The 18018-nt window shown below is 45.9% G+C and overlaps 1 protein-coding gene across 1 annotated transcript in view; it reads left to right on the top strand.

Annotated features, from left to right (window-relative positions):
- The window catches only part of PDZD2 (PDZ domain containing 2), a 310856-nt gene that overhangs the window by 36953 nt on the left and 255885 nt on the right, over positions 1-18018 (top strand). Inside the window, exon 2 of the mRNA XM_045571556.1 lies at positions 10543-10631. The gene's annotated coding sequence lies outside the window, so the exon portion shown is untranslated. The remainder of the gene's footprint in view (positions 1-10542; positions 10632-18018) is intronic.

Raw genomic sequence — 18018 nt, forward strand, 5'->3', positions numbered from 1 at the left:
CTCCTTAAACACCCTCCTTGGCAGCTCTGTAGCTCCTGCAACTTTTACAGCTTTGCTTTGGGTATAGGCTGCTTCCAGCAGAGTGGAGGTACAACATCTCCGATCAGAATGTCATGGGGGGAAAAGAATTAGACACAAGGTTATAAGATTTTCCTGCTGATTTGAAGTGACTTGTCTACAGACCTGAGAGATGTTAGATATTGATATACACATATTTACTCAGACGGATAATAAAACACAAGAAGTTCTGTACTCTGATGCTTTTTTTGTGCGTGTATCTTGGAGATAGTTTGCTATCAGCTTATAAAGGTTACCTTTGCCTTTTGTATCATCTGCAAAGTATGGATTTTGATCATCTATTTAACCAGCCCTCCGTTGAGATATACTGTTGTTTGTTTTTGATTCTTTACTGCCGTGAGTATGCAGTGCACATCCTTGTACATACCATTTCTCCCATGTGTATCTGTTGGGTAACTTAATACAGATATTAGGATTACCAGAACAAAGGACACATGCATTGTGAATTTGATAAACACTGCCATATTTTCCCTAAGAAAGGTTGCACAAATCCCCCCTCCCCCCCGTCAAAAGGGCCATATTGTATGTACATGCACTAATATTTAAAACATTGTTTTACCACTTTGGAAATTACTCTGCTCTGAGTTTGATTTTGGAGTTCAGCTCCGTCCTCATGTGGCAGCCACCTGCCTACCACCAGCTCTTCCGGACATCTGACAGGAATCTCCAGTGAAAAGTAGACAGGCTAATGGAATCCTTGATTTCCTGCTGTCACTGCCAAGCCTGCTCCTGCTCATTTGCTCTTTCTCCGTAAATGGCACATCCTCTACCCAGTGACTCAGTCCAAAACACTGGGCGTAATCCTGGGTTCCCGTCTGATTTCCTTCTTCCTGCCTAACCCATAGGCTAAATGGCATTGTGTCAACACCGTATCCCATATCAGACCACTGGTGAACATTTCTACCATTTCCATCTGGTTTGTGCCAACATTATCTCTTGGGTACACCACTGCTGGGGAAACCCAGAGCTGCATTTCTGTTCTTGTATTTGTAGAGCCCTCTCCCTACATGGTAGGCAGGATAAATTGTTACAAATGCTCCTCAGATCAGCACTCCAGACTAAACCCTCTCATGGCTTTTCATCTCAATTATGTGAAAATCCTGATTCCTCTGGCCCTGCTTGTCTCCCTGGCCTTCTTCCCTGTCACCCACGATCTTCTTTCTGTCTCTTGATCACTTGAGGCTCATTTCAGCCTCAGGGGCTTTGCTGTTTCTTTTCTGCTTGCCTGGAATGGGCACCCTCTAGGTCTTTGTCCTGGCCAGTTCCTCGGGCCTCAACTCCAACCTCACCCTCATCACTCTTCCTCATCGTCCTGATTGATTTTCTCTGCATCACTTCTCACCACATTACTTTTCTTATTCATTTACTTGTTTGAAGTTTAGAGTTTTTGTTCTTTTAGGTGCTGATTTCCAACATCCTGACCAGTGCTTGGCACATAGTAGGCACTCGAGCCTGTTTTTGGAATTTTATTTTGTACCATTGCCCTATCTGTTGTTCTCCATTACTAAATCGTTTTAATTATTGTAGCTTTATAATAATTAAATTGTAAGATCAGGCTTTCTCTGTCCTAACTCCCATCACCTCCTTCTCTTTCATAAATTTCCTAGCTATTTATGTTTATTTTTCCAGAGGAACTTTCTAAAAGTGTTCCTTGTTGGTATTTTAATTGGGTTCACGTTGAACTTATAGATTAATTTGGAGGGGGGGACATTCATTGAACCTCTTTGTCTAAAAGTAAGTGAAACCTTTCCCTTAACCTAAAATATTCTCCTATCCTTCTATAATTTAAAAAAAAAACATTTAAAAGGTAGAATTTTGAACATCCACAAAAGTTAACATACTCTGTTTAATAGAAAGAGTCCAAATGGCCTCAAGACATAATGCCATTATTATACCAAAAAAATAACAATATTTCTTTATTGATAATTTTAAAGTTATCCACTATTAGGTCAGTCATGTTTCTTACTAAATATCATTATATCAAAGTTTAAAAAAATCATTTTTAGTTTCTATTGAAAATAGGGATATTGGTTTCCATTGTATTTTTCAAACAGTTATTTTGATATTTATTGAAACTTTAACAATGTTCATGTATTAATTCTGTAATCTGTCACATTGTTGAATTTTCTTACTGTTTCCAGACTTTCCTAGTGGTTGCAGTGCTCTTGAATCTGGGCTGTGAGGGCCTGTACACTCAAGAGTCCATGCACACCTGCCATACCAGGGTTGTGGACATGGTGCATGAGGCTAAAGGAACTCACACAGGCTTTTAGATCCCAGAGATCATTTGGGAATTCATTTGAGACATAAAAATAGACAAAAGTTATACATGCCCACTGACAATGCATAGGAAGTCCATCAGCAAGTCACACTAAGTCACCCAGTTTCAAGAAAGCCTTCCGAGTACAGGAGGTCACACCAAGGTCAGACTCATCAGTAAATGGTTCCCAGGGGTGAGAGAAGCACAGCAGCTCATTCAGCCTGTACCTGCATGTCCGATTACTCATGGGGATCCCAATTCCTCATTCAGATGTGCTTCAGAACTCAGCTTTGTTATGGATCTTTAGAAAGGTCACATAATGCATATAATCTGTTGTATACCATTTCCATTAGGGTTTGGAGTAGCACCTCAAAATCAAATGAATTGATGTTTCAGCAGAAAAATACAGGAATATCACAAGAATAGGATGAAGAAAGATTCCAAATGGCCTCAAGACAGTTCAGATCAGCAAAGTTTTGCTGTCAAATGCCTTACAAAACAAACTCAGTTGTGAAATTTCTTTGGATTTGGGAGTTGCAAATAGGAACTGTGGACCCATGTAAGCAAAGGCCCTGGTGAGACTCAACAAGTCCTTGGGGAGGCAGTAAAGCGATTGGCAAGGCTGGCCCCTTCTCATGGGATTGGCTGGCGTTGACTTAATTGATCTCCACAGAACATGCCTGAACCTTAGGCAAGCCCATGCTTCTTCTATTTTATTTTACAGATAGGAAGGGAGATGGATAGAGAGCTAGAAACATCGATTAGAGAGAAACATCGATCAGATGCCTCCTGCACAGCTCTACTGGGGATGTACCTGCAACCAAGGTACATGCCTTTGACCAGAATTGAACTTGGGACCTTTCAGTCCATAGGCCGATGCTCTATCCACTGAGCCAAATCGGTTAGAGCCAGCCCATGCTTCTTTATGCCCCTTATCCTCCTCAATATCCTACACCCACCTTCACCCCCCTCAACCTTGTAGCTAAACCCAAGGAATTAGTGCTGAGCCTCTGGCCCACTTTTCCTGACCAGGTGACCAGGGCGGGCGCTGAGCAGGCCACAGGTGCTGAGTGCTGGGATACCCATGGGTTGACAGCTGTCATCTCACTCCTGGATCCTGAGGGGGACCCCTCTGAGGTGGGAGGTGGTAATGACCTCTCGGGGCCCCACCCTTTTCTTCTCAATGAAGATTGAACAAGTATACTGCAAAGCTGGCGTAATATTTGCTCTACCTGAGGGAGTGAGGTAGTTAGCTGGGTTACAGCAAGGCAAAGCTACTCTCTCAGCAGTTTCTGTTGAGTGCACAGCCTCCCTGGGGTAATTAGTATTTCTGGTTACCCAGGCAGCAGTCCTGAGAGCATCAGGCCACTGCTCTTTCTGCGTGGACTGGCCGGGGCCCAGGAGCTGCGCGGCCCCGCATCGGTGGGGTTCAGGATGGACTTGTCCAGACCCATTTCTAAAGGCAGCCACCTCCTGCGTGAGGTATGTCGCTGTGCAAGCGAAACTGTGGGCCAGGCCAGCCAGTCCTCCCATGCATGCGGTGTGTCTAATTAAACGAGAGAAAGGTAATGCTGTGAAATTGAGTCCTGCAGCCCCGCCCCTCCTGGCTGGGTCGGCTGAGCCCTACGGTGGTTGATTGCATTGCTGAGCGGAGCACTTCCCTTCTGCTGCTCCCCGTGGCTGCAGAAGGCTCGGGGATCTTCTCTGGTGTTCTGCTCTCTGGGCCAGGGAGGCTTCTGGAAGGTTATGATGTTCTCTCCTGTGTGTGCAGTTTATCTTCATCTCTCCCAAAGGAGGACAAAAGTTCCAGTAGTCATTGCGGAGGCGTCTCTTGGTGGGGTGTTGGACTCCACGTCCATCCTTAGAAAGGAGAACAGGAAATTCCCGTGGGCCCCTCGGAGCTATTTAGGTGCTGGCAAACGCATCAGAATGCCGCTCAGGTCATTCGAAACGCCGTCCCGCGGCCCCGCACTGAGTCATCCCCTGACTTTTGGAAAGAGCGAGCATCAGAGATAACTCTGGTAAAAATATCATCGTTTGGGATCAAAAAAATGAGTTGGACTCCCCTGTGCCAATTCTTGAGGTGGTTGCAGCGAAGTAAGACTCTGTCAAAGCGTTTCTGGTCTCCTTGCTGGAAAGAGCAGTCCAGATGGGATGGGGTTTCAGCAGAGTCCTCAACGACCCTGGCAAGTTCCTTCATATTATGACGCCTCAGTTTGCTCATCTGTTGAATGGAAATAACTCCTGGAGCTGTTGGCCACCTTGCAAAGTGCCTAACACACTGCCCGGTGCCCGGAGCACGGTGGTGGAGGCTCGGTGTGTGCACAGTATGGTGCCACCTGGGATGATGGTGGAAGAGTGGCGCCCAATGGATTCCTCTCCCGGAGCTGTCATAACAACTGGGTGCCTCAAAACAACAGATATTTATTCTCTCCCAGCTCTGGAGGCCAGATGTCCAAAATCAAAGCCTTGGCAGAGCTGGGCTGCCTCAGAAGGCTCTGGGGGGAGGATCTTCCTTTGCTTCTTGTAGCTCTGGCTGCTGGTTGCATTCCTGGCTGGGCAGCGTCATCCAGGCTCTGCCTTGTGGTCCCATTGCTTCCTCTCCTCCTCTGCCTTATCCTCTGTGTGTCCCATTTTACTCTCCCCCTGCCTCTCAGTTGTAAGGATATGTGGGATTCCGTTTTAGGATCCACCTGCGTAACCCAGGCTATGTGCATCTTCTCAAGATCCTAATGATACCTGCAAAGACCCAGTGTTCTACCAAATAAGGCCACACTCACAGGTTCCTGGGATTAGGATGTGGCTATAGCTTTGGGGGGGGTCACAGTCCTACCCACTCCACTTAGTAAATGGGACCTGTGATGATGATGATGATGATGATGATGATGATAATGGCAATGACAATACAAATCAGTAAATAAGTGCAGGCAAGTCTGAGGGTTTGTGGGGAGTGGTTAGGGTGGTATCAAAGAGAGGATTGGGCTCTGGCCTGACTTGGTTTCTACCCTTCACTGCATTCTGGACAGCCCCTAGATCCATCACTCTGAAACCCCCGTGGCCTTCTGCTCCAGGTCTGCTAGTCCTCTGCCCTTCCTCACACAGTGGCCCGCCTCCCCCGTGAGGCGCGGGGCCTCCTGTGAGGGCTCAGCATGATGACATTTCTAGCAGGCCCACCGCCTGCAGCCAGGCCCGGCTGAGAGGAGCTGTGATGCTGTGCAGGGTCTGGTGATTGCATCCAGATAGTCCCGGCTGACCCTCAAACCTTCTGAGGTTATGCCTCCTATGTCCAGGCTGGGAGGCAGCGTTTCCCCCAGGCCCTCCCCCGAGGCTGCTGCTGGGATGGCACCCCTGCAGCCGGAAATGCTGCTGTTCCCCAGGCCCTGCCTGACTGAGATTTGACAGCTTGTTTGTTTCTTACCTTCAGGCTGGGAAGAGACAGCCTTTGGATCTGGCAGGGACCTTGGTGTGCAGGTGAAATCCCTGTTGCGAGGCTTTGAGTGACAGGGGCCTGATGTGGAGTTAATGGTTGCTGGGGGGTGGGGGGAGGGTTAAATCTGGAGTTGGAGGTAGGGGTGGGGGTGGGGGAGTGGGGAAGGTGGTTTGCTTTGTTTTCTTTCTGTCTCCTGCACTGAAGAAGCTGTGGGCCTGGCCATTCTTTTACAGCCCCCAGCAGAGAGCTCCGAAGCCAGGAGTTGCTTTCCTAGCAAAGTTCAGATGGAACTGGAGAGAAATTGCTCTCAGATTGCTGGCTCATTCATCCTACACAAGCAGTGTAGGGACAGGGGTTTAGGGGACCTGGATGCTAGTCCCACTTTTGCCCTTCTGGTCAGAAAACTTGGAAGAAGTTGCTTAAATGCTCTGAGTTTCCGATTCCTTTTGGAAAATGAGAGACTTGGAAAGCTAACTGCAACATGCTGTCCCGGTTAGAGGAGCAAATGGGAAGGCCCCCTTTTTAAAAAAAATTAAATGGATTGGGGTTACTTTGGTAAATATGATCATATAGGTTAGGTTTCAGGCACGAGTTTCCATGTTACAAGATCTGTATGTTGCACCGGGTGGCCACCACCCAAAGTCAAATCTTCTCCTGCCACCATATATTAGAACCTTTTTCTGCCCCACCCCCTTCCCGCTGGCAACCACCACACTGCTGTTTGTGTTCACGAGTTTCAGTTTATATCCCACAAATGAGTGAAATCATATGGTTCTTAGCTTTTTCTGACTGACTTATTTCACTGAGCATAATGTTCTCAAGGTCCATCCATGTTGTTGCAAATGGCATTATTTCATCTTTTCTTATGGCTGAGTAGTATTCCATTGGGTATATGTAGCACATCTTTTTTTTCTTTTCTTTTTTAATTACTGATTTCAGAGAGAGTGAGAGAGAGATAGACACCTCAATGACAGAGAATCATTGACCGGCTTCCTCTCTCGTACACCCCCTACCAGGGATCGAGCCCGAAATCCTGCATGTACCCTGACTGGGAATCGAGCCATGACCTCCTGTTTCATGGATCGAAATTCAACCACTGAGCCATACCGGCCAGGCTGTACCACATCTTTTTTATCCAGGCCTTTATTGCAGGCCACTTCGGTTGTTTCCATGTATTGGCCACTACGAATACTGCTGCAATGAACATAGGGGTGCATATATCTTTGCGAACATATGCTTTCTAGTTTTTTGGCTATATACCCCAGAAGAGGAATCGCTGGTTGTATGGTAGCTCTATTCTTAACTTTTTGAGGAATCGCCAGATTGCTTTCCATAATGGTTGCACCAATTTACATTCCCACCAATAGTGAATGAGGGCTCCCTTTTCTCCACAACCTCTCCAACATTTGTTATTACCTATCTTATTACCGTATTTTTCGGACCATAAGACGCACTTTTTCCCCCCCAGAAGTGGGGGGAAAAAGTCCCTGCGTCTTATGGTCCAAATATAGCCTACACATATACTTTAAAAAAAAAGTTTTTTTTACTTGCCCGGCTCTGTGTGGTCTCTGTGTGCTTGCCCGGCTCTAAAATGGTTCTAAATGCTGCTGTTTACTTTACAGGGTTGATCACAGTGTCTATGACTGTGATGTTGGGTTTTAATGCACATAAAATATTTTAGGACACTATTTGTTTCAGAATCTTTTTTTCTTCATTTCCCTTCTCTAAAAACTGGTGCGTCTTATGGTCCGGAGCGTCTTATGGTCCGAAAAATACGGTAATAGTTGCCATTGTAGTAAATGTACTATTGTAGTTTTGATTTGCATTCCCCTAATTGCTAGTGAGGTTGAACATCTTTTCATATATCTATTGGCTAATCATATGTCTTCTTCTTCTTTTTAAAAAAAATATATTTTATTGATTTTTTACAGAGAGAAAGGGAGAGAGCTAGAGAGCTAGAAACGTTGATGAGAGAGAAACACCGAACAGCTGCCTCTTGCACACCCCCTACCGGGGATGTGCCCGCAACCAACATACATGCCCCTGACCGGAATCGAACCTGTGACCTTTCAGTCTGCAGACCGACGCTCTACCACTGAGCCAAACTGGTTTCGGCAGTCTTCTTCTTCTTTTAAAAAAATATATTTTATTGATTTTTTTACAGAGAGGAAGAGAGAGGGATAGAGAGTTAGAAACATCAATGAGAGAGAATCATTGATCAGCAGCCTCCTGCACACCACCCCTCCCCCCGCACTCTGGGGATGTGCCAGCAACCAAGGTACATGCCCTTGACCGAAATTGAACCTGGGACCTTTCAGTCTGCAGCCCGATGCTGCATCCACTGAGCCAAATCGGTTTCGGCTATTCATATGTTTTCTTGAGAGAGGTGTATTTTCAGCTCTTTTGCCCCCTTTTTGATTGGGTTGTTTGTTTGGTGTTGAGTTCTCTGAGTTCTTTATATATTTTGAAAATTAAACCTTTGTTGGAGCTACTGTTTACAAATATCGTCTCCCATCTAGTTGGCTGCCTTTTGTTTCGTTGTCAGTTTCTTTTGCTGTGCTGATGCTTTTTAGTTTGATGTAGTCCCATTCGTTTATTTTCACCTTTCCCTCCCCTGGGAAGGGCCTTTTTGAGACGGAAGTGAAACCACATAACTGTCAGATTGAATATTGTTTTTAGGGAACATGTGGGCAACTCCTAAATCATGCATTTGTAACGATGGTTACATTTAAAATGTCAAAAACAAAAACAACGTTTGTTTGAAAAGCCAGAAATTACATAGGATGTCTTGGCTGACATGAGCTCTTACAGGGTAGAGGTTATAACTTTTGCATTTTCTCATGTTTACTCATCGGGCTTATTCCGTCAGTGCTGAATGACTCACCTGCTCAGCCTGCTGTCGAACCTGAGAGATGAAATGAGACTGGGCACTTCCCTTACGTGCTGCTGGTGGCCCTTCCCGCCAGCATGCCATGCTCTTCCATGTCCCTGCAGGCTGTGCCCTCAGGCAAGGGTGCCTTTATTTATTTTATTTGTTTTCATACATTAAATTCCATTTATTTTACAGAATGCACCTTGAGCGCTGGGTTCTCAGAGAAGCATTCTCTGGTCTCTCAGGCCAAGTTGTTTCCCTCCTTCCCAGTTGCTTCCTTGAGCTGGGCTAAGGTGAGGACAGTGAGGCCCTCGCCTTAGGCTCAAAGTAAAGGGGCACTAACATATGCAGTCACCCAGAGAAATGAGATTTTAGTGCAATCGTTTAAAATAATGAAATGTAGCCGAAGCCGGTTTGGCTCAGTGGTAGAGCGTTGGTCTGCGGACTGAAAGGTCCCAGGTTCGATTCCGGTCAAGGCATGTACCTTGGTTGTGGGCACATCCCTGGTAGAGGGTGTGCAAGAGGCACCTGGTAGATGTTTCTCTCTCATTGACATTTCTCGCTCTCTATCTCTCTCCCTTTCTCTTTGTTAAAAATCAATAAAATATATTTAAAATAAAATAAAATAATGAAATGTAATGTAACAAAGTCTACCTTGAACTAAATATGTATCAACATTTGGAAATAAAGACAAAATCTGATCCTGTCTTACACAACTCAGCCTTAGTCACCTTCACCTGTCCCAGTCCTGTCCACAGATCTTGTCTTTATTTGAAAATTTGACTTTCTCTGTCTTTTTGCATTAATTTTGATGTTATGAAACACTTCATTAGTCTTGATTACTGAGTTTTTTAAGCCCCTAAAACACTGCTGGAGGCCCTGGTGACTCCCTGTGCATACATCACCTAAGGTACCCATGTCTTACTGGAGCCTGAACTCTTTGAGGGCAGGGATAGTGTCTTTCTATTTGTATGCAACAAGGTCTTGTTTGGCCTCTTTAGTCACCCTTTGATTTTAGCTGCCTCCTGTCTTGAAATTCTGCACAATCCAGCTTCAAAAGCATTTAGTGAAGGGAGTGCGTTTTACTGAAGATTTCATGGGAAAAAGAGAGAAACTTACTATCTTCAAAATCTTACTTAGATATTGTCTCATTCTCTTCTCCAGAGTTCTTCTTTCCTGCCAGATACCTTATCTTTCCTTGTCCCTCTTTTCATTTCCACATCCCTGATCAACACAAATGCCCAACTACTAATATTGCTCCTTAAGATTTCCTCTTGAGTGGCGGTAGTGGGAATAATGGGAAGATAGTCTTAGTTGTTCATACTGCCCCGTATATACAATGCCTGCTACCTAGAGGGGCTCAGTGAGTGACTGATGAATGAATGAGTGAGTGAGTGAATGAATGAATGAATGAATGAATGAACAAGTGCATGAACAAAGATTCTATTAAGAGAGTTCTTCCACACCATCTTAACTGAGCCCAAAAGACTAAACTTGGGGGCTTTGGCAAGTTGCAACGTTTCTCTCACTGCTTTCTTTGAACAAGGGGTAAATTTCCCTTAGAAACCTGTCCTATGAAGTGTCTTAGCCTCAGCCTCTCCCTTCCTCATCATCTGTCCCCAGTTCTGGGCTCTTCTTACCCACAAGCACTGATGAGAGAGACAATAGTGGGTCCCGGGTGAGCCTACATCCTGTGTTGGGGGAGCTCTTCATTCCTCTCACCTCTCAACGGCTGGAGTGATTCTGCTTGATGGTCAGAAGGATCCTTGAACCCAGGCCACAGAGATTCCAGAACAGGACTGGGTGTGTCAGTGTGATTGTACTCACAGGGGCATAACTCTGCTGCGGCTCAGGGAATGGGTCCTTTATTAAGTATAACACAGGCATTGTCAATGTTCGCAGGCTAGAGAAGCAATTCACGGAGGAAAGTTTGGAAAATAGAAGAGAATATGGAGAAGATGAAATGATCACCTGGAGTCTTGTCCCTGGAGGTAACTGTTTCCATTTTTCATGTTCTCTTTCAGACTTTCTTCTGCTTCTCTTTGCAGAAAATGGTGATCTTCAAAGTGGAGAAGGCTGGGGAGAGCTTTTCTTTTTTTTTTTTTTTAATTAAATATATATATTTTATTTCAGAGAAGAAGGGAGAGGGAGAGAGAGATAAAAACATCAATGATGAGAGAATTATTGATCAGCTGCCTCCTGCAGGCCCCCAACTAAGGATCAAGCCCACAACCCGGGCATGTGCCCTGACCGGGAATCAAACCGTGACCTCCTGATTCATAGGTCAACACTCAACCACTGAGCCATTCCAGCTGGGCTTACTTTCTAATCCACATGTGTCAAACACAAGGCCCGCGGGCCAAATCCGTCCCGCCAGGCCTTGCAATGTGGCCCGCACCGCGCTGTCATCACTGCACTCCGCTGCGTTTCCATCACAATGACAGTTTATGACTGTTCAGTAAACCATTCGGCCCGCAATTTAGGCTGGATTTTAGATTTTGGCCCCTTCTCTGATTGAGTTCGACACCCCTATTAATCTGTCCTTCTGGCACCAACCCAATGGGGCAGGGGAAGGAGACGTTGACATGGAGCCCTATGAGCTGCCTGTGTTCCAAGTCAAGGAGCTTGAAGACCTTTGACCCTTGTCAGGTTGCTCTGGACCATGCCCAGCACCTTCAGGTTTACAGTCCGGAAGCAAGCCTTTGCCTCCTTCCCTGTTTCTTGGATTGTGCCTCCCCAGCAGGAGCTGTCTGTGTGTGTTGGGAACAGATTTTATCAGGCTCAGACTCTGTTTTGGTCACACTGAAAAAAAGGGGGCCGGGTCAGCCCTCGTGTCTGCCGAGTGCTGACCGTGTTACATGCCTAATTGCATTTACCCCTCACAAAACCACGGGCAATGTTATTTTGATCCCTGTGGGATAAAGGAGGAACCCAAGGCTCAGGAGGTTAAGCAGGTGGCCCAGGGTAACACAAAGACCACCTGCAAAGACAACAGCCCTGGGGCCTCTGCGTCCAAAGCCCAAGCCGCTCACTATCCCCTTCTTCCTCCCACTGGTTTGTGCAGGGCTGGGATGGCACAAGGCTGGTTTATCTCGGCGTAGAGTGTTTTCTGTTCTCTCAGTGGGGAAGACCTGCTCAGGAACATCCCCTGGCTCTGGGCTTTGCTACTTGTTGTGCGCACGAGTTTGCTGTTTTCATTTCTCCATTTACTGATGTTAGAAGTGCCTATTGTGCTCCCCATGCCGACCTGCCCTGAGGGTTGGGAAGTACCGTGATGTGAGGTCCCTGCCTTTGGTGGGCTTATATTCTGCTGGGGGAGGCAGACAAGTCAATGCCTGTACTGTGGTAGCAGCCGTGGTAGAGAGGGCCGGGGGCAGAGAGAAAACATCAGAACACAAAGCTACCCGGAAGAACAAGGGGTGGGGGTCAGGGATGCTTCCCAGAGGTAGCCGTTTCTGAGCTGAAATTTGAAGGCATGGAGGCATCACACAGCACAAAGTGTCCAGGAAATCACATGTGGTTTGTTGTGGTTAAAATAGAGGGTGAGGAGGGAGGGAGGAAGGCCCAGAGCTGCCAGGGGGCCCAGAGCTGTCAGGTTAGAAAGGGGGTGATGCATGGGCAAGTCTGAATGTAATCCCCCCAACTTGGAAGGCTTTTGAGGATCAGCACTGTGCTTTGGGAAGACCATACAGTGGCTTCTGAGTGGAGGCCGGTCGGACAGGGACAGGAGACAAGAGCCCCTTGGAGGGGGAAGGGACTGGGCCCAAGTCAGAGGAGTGGATTGCACTGGAGAGACGAGGTGCAGACCAGGAGGAAGATTCCAGTCCACACAAAGAGGTGGTGATGAGCTCCTCTCAGGGCGAGGAGAGGGAAAGAGCAGAGATAATGCCTGACCTCGGAAGGAGGAAACAGAGAGAGAGGTGGAGGCCAAGTTTGGAAGGAAGGGGTGGGTACACAGTGGGAGGAGAAGAGCTGAGAAGCCCATGAGTTAAACAGATGCTTTTCAATGGTTGGAAATCTTGGATTTGAAGACCTTGCTTTGATCCCTCTCCCCTTGCTTCCTCCCCGTGTTCCTAGGCCTTTCCCCCCTCCATGTCTCCAGCTGTCAGTCCTGGCTTTTGGAAAACCCTGTCCTCATTCCTCTATGCCCTTCATCTAAGCCAGGGTAGCAGTATTCCCTGCAAAGCCCTCATAACCCCCTACATCCCTGAGAAGGGGGATTTTCTTTTCATTTTACACATAAGGAAACAGAATCCCTCCCCACCACCAAAAACAATTTTTATGCTGCTACATATCAGTCTCCCAGAAAGGAAGGGTGAACCCATTGCCCAACCAAGCGGGGGAGAAGGGAAAGTGGGGGGAAGATGAGAGCACGATGATCACCTCATTCTAGTGTGCCAGCATTGTCCTGCATCCCCGCAATCGGAGCCCCACATCCCAGCACCAGGAACCCCACATCCCAGGAGACACTCCAGACACTTGGGAAACCTATAGATGGTTGGTCACCTTGGGTGAGGAAAAGGGAGGGGATCTTCCTACAGTGTTAGGAGCGAGACATGCTCTCTCCCGGTTGGGCTCCCATCCTCCAGGGGGGCGACAGGGCCACAGGCTCCCAGTCCCTCTGGACCTGGACACAGGAGCCAGGTCACACACAGGCTGCCTCTGAGACTGATGTGCTGCTTATGCCAGAGCCACCTGCCGTCTGAGCCCCGCATCCCCGGCTCCTGGGTGAACTGTGCAGACCCAGTGCTGAGCACACAGTAGATCCTCGAAATATCTAGGATCTACTGTGTGCTCAGCCCGGGGTAGACACGGAAAGGGGGCAGAGTTGAAGACAAGGGCTTCCTCTTCACCAATTAAATGGCAGCCTCTGGTAAATACAGATATCTTCTGCTCACAGTCTTTTCTGAAGATGAAAGCCTTCTTCCCGCTTTCTTTAGAAAACCCCCTACCTGTTCTAATCTCCCCACGCCGGACCACCAGCACCCGAGGCAGCTTTGATGTCACACATTTGCATCTGGGAACGCAGCTCTGGCCCTCTCTCACGTTTGGAAACCACGGGGATAATGAGCAGATGTTTTTCTAATAACGGGAAGATGTGCGGGCGCTGACACATGAGAATAGTTTCCAGTCCTAAGTTAATTAGCAAGCTGGGGAGCCCAGATAAATAAAGCGTTCTGTCTCCTCTGCTGGAGTCTAAAATATCTGATCGGGAGGTTCCCTCCCTTTTCTCCCACCCTCTCTGGCATCAGGATTTGGGGAAGCGATTAAGTGCCTGGTGATCTGCGAGTACGGAGCTGCCTTCCAAGCAGCCACGTGGGTTCCTACAGCAACTCCAGCTCAGACACGCGGTCCATTTCAGTGACTTGCTTGCTGGTTTTCTGTCTCTCCCCACCCTAGCCTGGGCTTACATGTTTTTCACATTGACTTTCTCATGAACTTGATCATAGCATTACTGGGCGTAGCAGGAGGGGAGGCGTTATGGAGTACTACTGTATGCCAAGCCCTCGCTTAGTGGTCTTTTTTTGGTTTTATTAATTTTATCCCATGAAGGAGGCATCTCTGGTACCCCTATTGTGCAGATGGGAAAATTAAGTCTTAGACAAGTTACGCTGTTAAGTGGGGAAACAGATTGGAAATCAAGTTTGTCTAATGGCAAGACCCAAGACAAATGAATGAACCTTAGCGTGCAGCAGATTCAAATATTCCCTCATTTTATTCATTTTATTTTTATATTGATTCATTTTTTGAATCAATATAAAATCAATTCATATTAATTTATTTTTATATTGATTTTTATATTGAGAGGGAGATGGAGAGAGAAATAGAAACATCAATGATGAGAAAGAATCATTGATTGCCTGCCTCCTGCAAACCCCTTACTGGGGATTGAGCCGCAACCCTGGCATGTGCCCTGACTGGGAACTGATCCATCAGACGTTGATGCTTAACCACTAAGCTACACTGGCCGGGCTCAAATCTTCCCTTATATTAAAGGTGTCTGTCTTACTTAGTAAGCTCAGGCTGCCTTAAACACACACACACACACACACACACACACACCATACACTGGGTGGCTTACACAGCATTCACAGTTCCTGAGGCTGGGCAGTCTAAGATCAAGGTGCCTACAGATTTGGTGCCTAGTGAGGGCCCTCTTCCTGGGTTGCAGACAGCCGTCTTCTCCTTATGTCCTCACATGGCTTTCCTTGTGCATGAGGGGAGAGAGAGGTACCCTGTATCTCTACCTCTTTTTATAAGGGCATTACTTCTGTCATGAGTGCCCTTCCCTCATGGCCTAATCTAACCTTCATAACCTCCCAAAGGCCCTACCTCCAAATACTACCACACTGAAGGGTAGGGCTTCAACGTGTGAATTTTGAGGGGGCACAAACATTCAGTCCATGCAGGGGCTACCAAAAACCCTTGCTTGAATTGGGGCTTTTCATTGACATGTGTCGGCTGACAATAAATCTAGGAGCTGGCCTAGCCTCCCAACTCTCTGATCCCACTTTTTCACTCTAGTCCATAGCCATCTCTTTTCTGCCCTTCTCCTACTCTTCAAATTCCGCCCTACTCAACTTCTCTCTTTGCTTTGAGAACTGCTGTTTTCAAGCAGATTGGACAGTCTTCTGGAGAAAGCCCAAGAAGATTATCTCAAACCTCATTCCAGCCAGAAGACCCTGTGTTTCTTTGTAAAATTATAAGACTCAGAGTTTGAGACTTTGAGTTCAATGAGCATGTTCCTCTGGTGGATGGTGTGTTTACTGAATATCAGCGGCTGCCGCTAAACCATGCTTTGAAACAAGAGACATGTGTTTTTAATAGAATTGCAAGTTTTATGCCTTGTTAAAAATACCAACATAGATGCTGGCTGGGGGAATGAGGCGGGATGTCACAGAGCAGCTATGCATTCTCTTCTCAGGCTCCAGGCGCAGGGAAGAGGAACAGAGGCAGGGTGGCCTGTGCCCTCACATTCACTTTATTTCTGTTGTTCCCTTTTCCCTTTGGATATGACCACTGCCACTGGCTGGTCTTGTCAGCCCCACCACCCATTCATGGGATAGCAGTGGGCTTCGATCTTTCTGAATGGAAGTGTTTATTTCCAGAGAAGCTTTTTCCTTAGTTGTGAAAAGCATCCATGGGCTTTTTGGGAAGCCTAAATTACAAGGCTCTTTAAAAGAATGCAGCCCTTATTATTTAAAGGGATACTTTCTGAACTCTAGGACCAGGGGCGAGGGCCTGACCCCCCCTCCCTCCCCCCCACCACACAGGATAGTTGGCAATCCTTACTAAAAGCAATATCTGTATAAACATAAAGTTCCATCAAGAATTTAACCACCCATATAGATACTGTCATTTTCGAGATATTTCTTTTCCATCTTTTTTCTATGTGTTTGTAGACATGTATATAGAATATTTACGGAATTGAGTGCATATGCTACAGTTTTGAATACTACTCTCCCTCCACCCAATTGTGCGCTTCTTCCCGTTTCATTAAAGAGCCTTCAAATGTATTTGTTTTAAGTGAATGCATAATTCTCCTTCCAGTGGATGCACCCCAATTGATTCAGCCAGTGCTCTTTTTCTCCAACGTTTTGACTGCAGATTTTTCCTATTATAGAACACACTGCGACATTCTTGTCCTTTACTCTTAATTACATGAATGTTTCTTTTGTTTGAAGTATTGCTTTTCTCCCACGTTAAATGATGGATGTTCTAGCAGAAGAACTCCCCTCACCCCAATTAAGGAACCATGTCCTGTTTTGTGAAGAGGGCTCAGATTTTACAAGTAAAATAGAAAATGAGAAAGCAAAAGAGAATGTTCAAGAGAAATGTTCATACACTACTTCTTCTCTTGTGTAAACCTACATTGTATTGTGTGGATTAAGAACACACATTAATGAGTTTACAGTTTACTCCCAAGGAAGCCTGTTTTTTCAACCAGAAAAGAACTAGAAAATAACATATGGAAGAATATAACAAGGTGTTCAACTGTACAGTGGATGAATATGTACCGAAGGGAGACAGTAAAAGAAGAGAAAATTCTGACATTTTTCTGGCACCATTAAAGACTTTTGGAGAGAGAGAGGGGATTTGAGGTTGATCTTCAAGAGTATCTGGGATTTAAAAAGATAGAAGGCTACATAGTGCTGATACCGGTTTGGCTCAGTGGATAGAGCGTCAGCCTGCGAACTGAAGAGTCCCAGGTTCGATTCCGGTCAAGGGCATATACATTGGTTGCGGGCACATCCCCAGTAGGGGGTGTGCAGGAGGTGGCTGGTCAATGATTCTCTCTCATCAATGTTTCTAGCTATATCTATCCCTCTCCCTTCTTCTCTGTGAAAAAAATCAATAAAAATATATTAAAAAAAAAAAAAAGAAGGCTACATATTAATAGTATTGAGCCCTTACAATGTGCTCGGGACTTGATACATATCATCGACTTTTTCCTTATAATGTCCCTGACAATTTATTGTTAAAGCAATTGCAAGGATGGTCCCTTGCAAAAAATATACAGTTCAATAAGACTATAGACTTATATAGTATAAGATTGGAACTATTTACAGCTACAATATGATTGAAATAGGCACATGTTTTAATAAATGTTTTTAAAACAGGCAAAATCAGGACAAAGGAAAATATATGGATAGGATGAATACAGGATGAATTCTTCGTCTGTTTTGTTTACTGATGGATTCTATACACCTGGGTTAATGACTGCATATAGTAGATGCTCAATAAATATTCATTGTATGAATGAATGAATGAATGAATGAATGAATGAAAAGGCTAGGAAAAATGTGTGCCATTTGGTCCTGTGTACATTACTAGTGGTGAGATGCAGTTTTGACTCTTGAGTTTCCTTGTAGACATGTAGGATAACATGTTCAGAAATGGCCTCGATTTCTAAATAGAGAAGAGGTTTAGTAGGCAGTGGGGCAGGATTTGGCCCAGGCTGTGTCTTTGAAAAGTGGAGCAGGACTGCCGTGGGCAGCTGTAAGAAGGACCAGCTGCTGAGTGGGCATGCCAGCAAGGCATATTCTTCAGGTAGATGAGGCGGGTGTGAGGAGCAGTGTCCTGATTTTGCAGAGGGCACAGGAGAGAGCTGTAACAGAGCCCAGGCAGAAGGAGTATTTATTTATTTATTTTTAATATATTTTATTGATTTTTTTACAGAGAGGAAGAGAAGAGGGATAGAGAGTTAGAAACATCAATGAGAGAGAAACATCGATCAGCTGCCTCTTGCACATGCCTTTCTGGGGATGTGCCCACAACCAAGGTACATGCCCTTCACTGTAATCGAACCTGGGACCTTTCAGCCCACAGGCTGATGCTCTATCCCCTGAGCCAAACCGGTTTCAGCTGAAGGAGTAT

This window comes from Pipistrellus kuhlii, unplaced genomic scaffold (genome assembly GCF_014108245.1).
Source record: "Pipistrellus kuhlii isolate mPipKuh1 unplaced genomic scaffold, mPipKuh1.p scaffold_m20_p_4, whole genome shotgun sequence".
Lineage (NCBI taxonomy): Eukaryota > Metazoa > Chordata > Mammalia > Chiroptera > Vespertilionidae > Pipistrellus > Pipistrellus kuhlii.